Genomic DNA, 7,500 nt, shown 5'->3' on the forward strand with positions numbered 1-7,500 from the left:
GGTTGTTCAAAGTATATTGGATGACTTCAGAAGTTCCATTTGAATGAAACACAAAGATTTGTCAGTGAGTTAATGGCTTTCACAACTGGTGCATGCTGGAGTTCCAAAAACTGTGTGCGTGTGCGTGTGTGCGTGTGTGCGTGCGTGCGCCCGCATTTTGTAGTTTGGTAATCGGCAACCCTGCTGTTGCAGCATTTAGAGCCGTCGCGCTGCCTTCGACACCGCTAATTATCGGTAATTTCTTCCAAGAGGTATGTCGGCGCCAGCAGAGCTTTTAGTTTGATTTGCTGCTTTGGTTTCATGGCTTTTACATCAGAAGGCTTACACCAGCATTTCACATGTCAGGTGCCATGAAAACGTGTAAAAAGACCTGTGCAGCCTCTCACTTGAGGAATTTGGAGGTGGGGGACAGTGTGGATAGGGGGCTTGTCAGTGTCAGTTTGGGTGGGCACATTGGAAGGAGGGGGGGGGAGGGAGATACTTTGTGATCCTTCATGTTGATTTCTCATCATCCACGGACAGGTCTGCGTGTGTGTATATGTATGTATGGAAAAAAAAAACATATACATACATACAGTACATACATACATGTTCAAGCCTATCTAGTCGTATGTGAATTCCCATTGCTCCACTGTGGTATCCCATCTTTGTGCATGTGTTTGTGCTCATGTGCATTGTTTTTTTTTCGGTTTTTTAATCATCACGATTATTTATTGTTCTGTGATATTTCAAAGGGAGCAGTGTTGGAATCCACGTGAGAGACTTTAGATTGAATCTCATTTCTTTTAAGTCCTGTCATACGTACTGCACATTTGCAGTGTATATTTCCGATGTCGAAGCTGCAAAATTGCAATCGTGTCAATTTATTATTGGATTCCCTTGATGATGAGACTACGTTTGTTCATGTGTGTTGCTTTTCTTCTCTTGCTCCTGTAAATGATTCAATGAAGAGGGCTCCTGTCATTTGTAGCTGCTGAGGCATGTGGACGGAGGTTTATGACCAATGCACATGGCTTTCATCATCGTACTTTGGTTGGACGGCACCTGTCCAGATGTACAGTAAGAAGAGTCCACTTGCATGCATAACCTTTGGCACGTACCAAGTCTCCAGCTCAGTGGAAAGTTATCACATTTCCAGCACTTTTGTCCGTTTATAAAAAGTTTATTTCAATTTTTTTTTTTTTTGCCAGGGTCTAAGGCCTGTGGAGATGCTGCAACATAAATTGGGTACACGTATGCAGACATGCACTTGACATATACAACACAAGTCTTAAATCTGTCAACTACAGCCACTGATGTGGGTGGGGAAGAGTCGTGTAACTTCCCAGTGTATTCTGGGTATTGGCAATGCCATCTTTGTCATATCTCATTTCTCTCTGCAGTCAGTAGAGTAATCAAGGAGAAGCCTCTTCTTCCTCCTCCTCTTCCCCATGTGATACCAACCCATCGGGTATATCCATGCTCTATCCTCTAAATGCTGAGTGTCAAATGAGGAAGCAGCACATACCATTTTGATCTTTGGAAAGATTAGGCAGGGGTCGCAATCGAACCCCAATGCCGGTGAATGTTGCTGACTTTTATTATTTTTATTAGCTCGCCTGTTCGAAGAACAGAGAGCTATAGCGATACCCCCGGCGTGAGCGTGAAAATGTTAAAGTTTTTGGTGCAAGTTATTTCCTTTCTAATGTTTTTATCTACCACACTTTTTTTACTGATTACAATATACAAATACATGTATTGCTTTAAAATTATTTGGATCAGACTTCACTGCAATGCTTTATCAAAAATATTATTAGACTCGTCTTTTTAAAATGATAAATGTATTAACAGGTGAGCATTGGGTGGCTTTGACACCAACTCTCTGGTTTTTATTATTATTAATTTATTTTTTAAGTTAAAATTTTTCCTGCTTGTGGGAAGAGGAGTGGTTGGAGTCGGAGGGCTTTTGTGAGTCTTGATTTATTTCATGCTGCACAAAGCAGGATTCCAAAGAACTATAAAAAATATACAGTGATCCAAACACTTTGTTTTTATGGTACTATAGCAGAGCATTGTTGGTCTAATAACTTTTGTTTTTGCTAAGACTCATTTGATAAATTGTGTATATTTTATGTTAAGTCCTCATGCACTGTGATGTGTTGGAAGAATGTGTATTATTTTTTCCTTTAAGAGCCATCCACACGATGTACAGTACATTGAATGAGAGAAGGGGTGAGGAATTGAGAATAAGCAAAGTTTGGAAATGTAAAAAGTGGATGGTGAGGATTGAAGAATCGGAGATATGAAGTAGTGAGAGATAAAAGGAAGGAGGGAAGGTGATGGAGGTTGTACCCTTTCCATCCTCTCATATGTATTATATCGATTGTGGCATCCTAAGGTGCTTGGCTCTGGAATTGCAGAGCAACTTTGAAATGTTTTTTTGGCACCAACATTCTTTTCCAGATACATTGCTCATTTGAAAGGCACACCTTTCCAAACAGGTGGCATGTGTGGATTTTATGTCCATGGTTGTGTGGCTGTTCTTGAGAATCCCAGCAGTCTAGTCTTTCGAACCACCCAGTATGCAGAATTCCATCCACACAATGTGTCCAGTTATAAATCTGGCCTTCCTGCTCTCTGGAAATGACTCACGGCATTGTCGGCACGGATCGACTTGCAAGGCTTATATGCCGATCGTACTGTATATAAATTTTTTTGAAACGTGTTTATTCTCCAATTGGGGATTGATTGTTTCTGTTTTTGGTGCATTGAGCACTTGTCCAAATACCTGTGAAGAATCGAGCCATTATCGGGCACACTTGTCTGGTGCGAGTATAAACACGAGGGTTTTGTTCCGATCTTGGTGAAGCATTTTCCTCCTCCTATATTGGCATCCCATCTGATATTTCAACTTCCTTCATGCTTATTGTGACACTCGCATTACGTGCGTGCATCAGTACGATACAAAAGTCTTTGGCCACCACTTTCTTTTTTTCCAATAATGTTTCATTGCTCTCTTGCAGGTAATGTAAACCCACACCATGCCCAAAATGTCAAACTTGACAACACTCAAAATAATATTTTAGCACCAAGAAAGCAATTCTCATCGAGAAATATCCCACAAAACGGCTATCTCCAGATGTGGCATTCAAGCAACAATACTGAAGCATAATGAGACTGGGGAAGTTAAAGATAGAAAACTGATTGGAAGGCCAAAGAAACTCCACAATACAGAACAACAATGCTTGAAGATAAGCTTTTTAAGAAGTAGGAAAGGGGAAAAAAATCAAATGCTTAACTTGCACAAGAACTGGCACAGCCATTTAAGGGTCCAAATGGACTCGTCTATGGTCAGAAGGTCTCATCAAGAATGGTCTCCATGGGTGAGTTTGCTGCATCAAGGCCAGAGACTGATATGTGTCTAAGAACATCAGAGTCAGGATGCTAATCAGTGGGGAAAGGTACAGTACTTTGGAGTGATCAGTTAAATTTTGAAATATTTGGAACAAAGGCTGCAGTATATGTTAGAAGAAGGATTGGTGAAAAGTACAAGGATATGTTTCTACATTCTGCTGTGGTGGAGGTTCTGTTCAGGTTTGGGGATGTATATCTGCTGCTGGTGTTGGTGATTTGGTGAGCAATGAAGGAACCAATTATGAATGCAAAAGCAGATCCTATTACACCATCAGGAAGGAGGATAATTGGCGACAACTTTGTTTTCCAGCTCGACAGTGCCCCCAAACATGGAAACGGATGGAAGTGCATGGAAGCTAACCCCTCGCTGCAATGCATTCCACATGGACCGAGGATATAAACATTCAATTTCCACAAAATTTGATGCAATCGAGTGTAAATCAACCTCAGGAACAATGAAAAATGAAAACAGAATTTAAATTGAACTTAAATTAAACGCGCGAAGCCGTGTTGAAGTCAGCGGACCTCGTGTTTCCCAATAAACAGGGCCAGACGACACAGGTAACGCGAAACCAGTTGGTCGAATTCGATATTCTTAATAATTCTGATGAAATCCATTATGCATTATTGGCGTCCGATGCTTCCTTATAGGTCATTCAACCAATCGGTCATTTTGCACTTGACCCTGTAACCTTGACCCCAAGGTGAAAATGTGAAAAAGGGCTCAGACGATTTATAGAGAGCAACTAGTATTATCATCGTGTCAAGTTAGAACTCAATCGGCCGAGATGTCTCGGAGGAGATAGAAAAATAAAAATTGTTGACAGATGGACGGACGGACAGATCTGAGGACATCAAATGGTTATATTAGTTCAGCGAGCCGACCTAACTAGCAGGGATCAGTGGAAATTCCACATATGATATAAAATGTGACTTCAAGACCTCAACTCTCCCCCTCTTCCTCTCGTCTCCGCCTCCAACCCAACTCTCCCCTTCACCCCCACCCTCCCATCCACCCCCACTTTCCATTAACCCCCCCTCTCCTCCTCCTCTAACCCCACCCTCTCCCCTCTACCCTCCCCCCACCCCTCTGAATGGACTTTGCCTCACAACACTGAGGTTGAAAACAGGCCGATTTTCACTTAAAATGAATTTTTGCCTAAAAACACCAATTTTCATTAATTTTTTCTCCCCTTTTTTTGCAACCAAGTCTTAAACCATTTTAGTGACTCTGAAAAATGAAATTCGATGTTGAATTAGAATGAAGATAAAGCCGTGAGTGAGTCAGCGCGAGCATTAAAAAAAAAGAGGTCGATGAAACCTCAGACCTAGATACGGAGCAAACAAAATGGCGGAGATTTGATGTTGAAGCTGGCAAAGCCACATCTCCAAGCTGGCCTCCAAAGCCAGTCGCCGAATGGGCATCCTCCGTCATGAAAAGTCCTTCCTTTGCACACCTGAGCTTCTAACCACATACAAATCTTTCATCCGCAGTTTGATGGAATACTGCTCTCCCCGATAGGGTGGTGCTCCTGCCTCACACCGAGCTCGACCTCACACTGTGAAAACCAAGGCTTTTAGGATCATTGGTATCTCCCGCGATGAAGCTGAGTCTTTGAGTCTTTCACACTCTCACCGGAGGCAGGTCTGTGGTCTTTCCAGCTTCTACTGTCTCCTCTCATGCCTTGCCTCCCTGCTCTGTCTGTGATCTGCCCCCAACCCCCCCCCCCCATATATCCGCAGGGCACTCAGGGTCCCCCAAAAAACCCCTTCTGGTAAAAGTGCCAAAATCAAGATCACTGCTCACCTCCATTCTTTCATTCCTCTTTTTTCCCACCTCTGGAACAAACTCCCACACTCTCTTCAATCCCACTACTCCCTCCAGGTCTTCAAAACAGCTGTTCACCACCATCTCATATCTTACCCCATCCAAAATCTTGATATTTTCTACCCCTGTTAATCCACCACAAACCCACCTCCTTCAAATTCCCTGTTTTCCTTCCTGAAAGTCCCTGAAGTACCATCTTGTTTACCCCATATACCCCACCCCATCCCTCTCCCTTCGACAGATCTCCTATCATCTCTGTTCCCCACTATTTTGTGCTTCCCTCTCTCGCCAATCTGGTCTCCTGCCTTGTTGTATTGTTGCGGTTCTGCAAAACCATATGCCTCTAAGGCAACGGCACCCAACATAGTGATCCCCAGGCAGTTATTTCATTATTATTCGTGCAGTCATACCTTCCCCTCATGTCTCATGGGTTAACGGGATTAAGTGCGTTGTGTAGGTTTTATTGCTCGGTCTCATATCTCTATCTGACATTCAATCCTGATTTTCATTCCAACCCTTTCCTTTATTCATGATACAAATTGAAGCAGGCACCGCACCCAGGCAACCACCCTATGAAACAGGATGCGCATGGCAAGGCGTGCCCTTTCATTCGAATCTGTGTGCCGATTTACAACGTGTCTCACCTTGCTGAACCTCCGCTCAGCAGAAGCACCACCTCGATTACCAACACCTCCTGCACACAGGAAACATTACTCCGCACCTCGACGTATCTCTGCATCGATGCAATTTGCCACCAAACGAGCGTGCTGTTTAGCCGAGGCCACTCGGACCACATGGCGCAGGGACGGGCCAAGCACGTTAACAGCACTAACCGCAGCTCACCAGTGGTGCCCCGAACGGCATGCAGGACCGACACAACCCTCGTCCAGTCGCCAGAACACGCCCTGGGAGATTGGTGAAAGGCTCCGGTGCTACAGAAATGGTGAAAGGCTCCAACGCTTGCCCTGCCGCGTCATGCTGGATGTGCGAATGAGGCCACTTCCGGCCCCAGGAGCCTGGCAGAGCGGGGCCGGGATCCATTGGAATGGCACAATTCGAATAACGGCACGTTGCTTCGGGTCGTCGCCCCACCTTTCGCCCCTGGACTTATAAAAGGCAGATCGCGAAGCCATCCGCCCTCTTGCCTGCCTGCCTCGCACTGTATCCGCCCGTTTGGCACGCCCACTGCTCTGCCTGTCTGCTCCGCCCTCTCTTCACTACACCTCATTGTCTGCCTGTCGCTGCATCTGTACTCGGGGTTGGTGCGTGACAGACGTTCTTCTGGACCAGTGTGCAGCACACGTTTCCCCGAGCCCCGGCAAAGTGATCAAGCAAGAGATAACGCGCCAACTCTTAAGGTGGGATTGCTCAAGTGGAGCGTCCCCCAAGCACACTGGGTTGCTCGGTCGGCTGACCGTACCAGGTATCGAGAGGCTGTTGGTTCTCATCTGCTCTCCTTCCTTCTGGCTAACTAATCTTCATCGGGTCTTTGTGTATGTGACGCCTGTCGTAGCTTAAATTAAGATCGCAGAAGATATAACGGGATCAGTCTGCTTTTGTAAATTGCATGCCTTTTGTCACACCCCACAAATTCCTTGCTATTTTTGCTGTGCAAAATAATAAACCCCATTTACTGTGTCACATACCTTTCCTCACCTGATTGTAAATAAATGCTTGGACAGTATAGAAATTTTCCCAGCTCGTTTTGGTCTTTCCCTTCATTGGTCCAGCATGATCCGTATCCGAGCCGAGCCAGGACGTTATCCCCTAACAATCTGTTTTCCTAGCCCATACATCCTTAGCAGTTATGCTCGGCTACATCTAATCCGGTAAGGTGATCCAGTTTGAACTAGGCGTACCGAGGGCGTGTCCCATGGTAATTAGATCACGTGACCATTTTAGGGAACCGGTTTCTATTAGACTGAGGACCCTAAGTCACATGGTTGAGTTATTGGCGTTCACGGTCGATTAGCGACCCGCCACATCACGGAGTTATCCATGTGCGACGGTCTGCGATTCCGGAGATTCTGGTGGGAACCCGAGGTCGATTTCCCCCCCCCCCCCTCATAGTCTTCTCACCCCGACCCCGGGTCCGCAACAATATGTTCTGTGTATTGGTTTTCACACGAGCCTCAACTTGGTATTCAAAAAAAAAAAAGCCTCGCCCTGAACAAACAGACAGACAGAATGCCGGTGAGTATATACATACATACTTGCATACATACATACATACTTACACACACTACATGGCCAAAAGTATGTGGAAACCTGCTCGTCAA

General features: G+C 45.0%; 1 protein-coding gene across 18 annotated transcripts in view; it reads left to right on the forward strand.

The window, feature by feature from the left end:
* Positions 1-7,500, forward strand: part of LOC147033973 (SH3 and PX domain-containing protein 2A-like) — a 225,049-nt gene that overhangs the window by 161,137 nt on the left and 56,412 nt on the right. The window lies entirely within an intron of this gene.

Source organism: Eptatretus burgeri, chromosome 1 (assembly GCF_056783735.1).
Source record: "Eptatretus burgeri isolate ZD-2024b chromosome 1, Ebu_testis_v1, whole genome shotgun sequence".
NCBI classification, from domain to species: domain Eukaryota; kingdom Metazoa; phylum Chordata; class Myxini; order Myxiniformes; family Myxinidae; genus Eptatretus; species Eptatretus burgeri.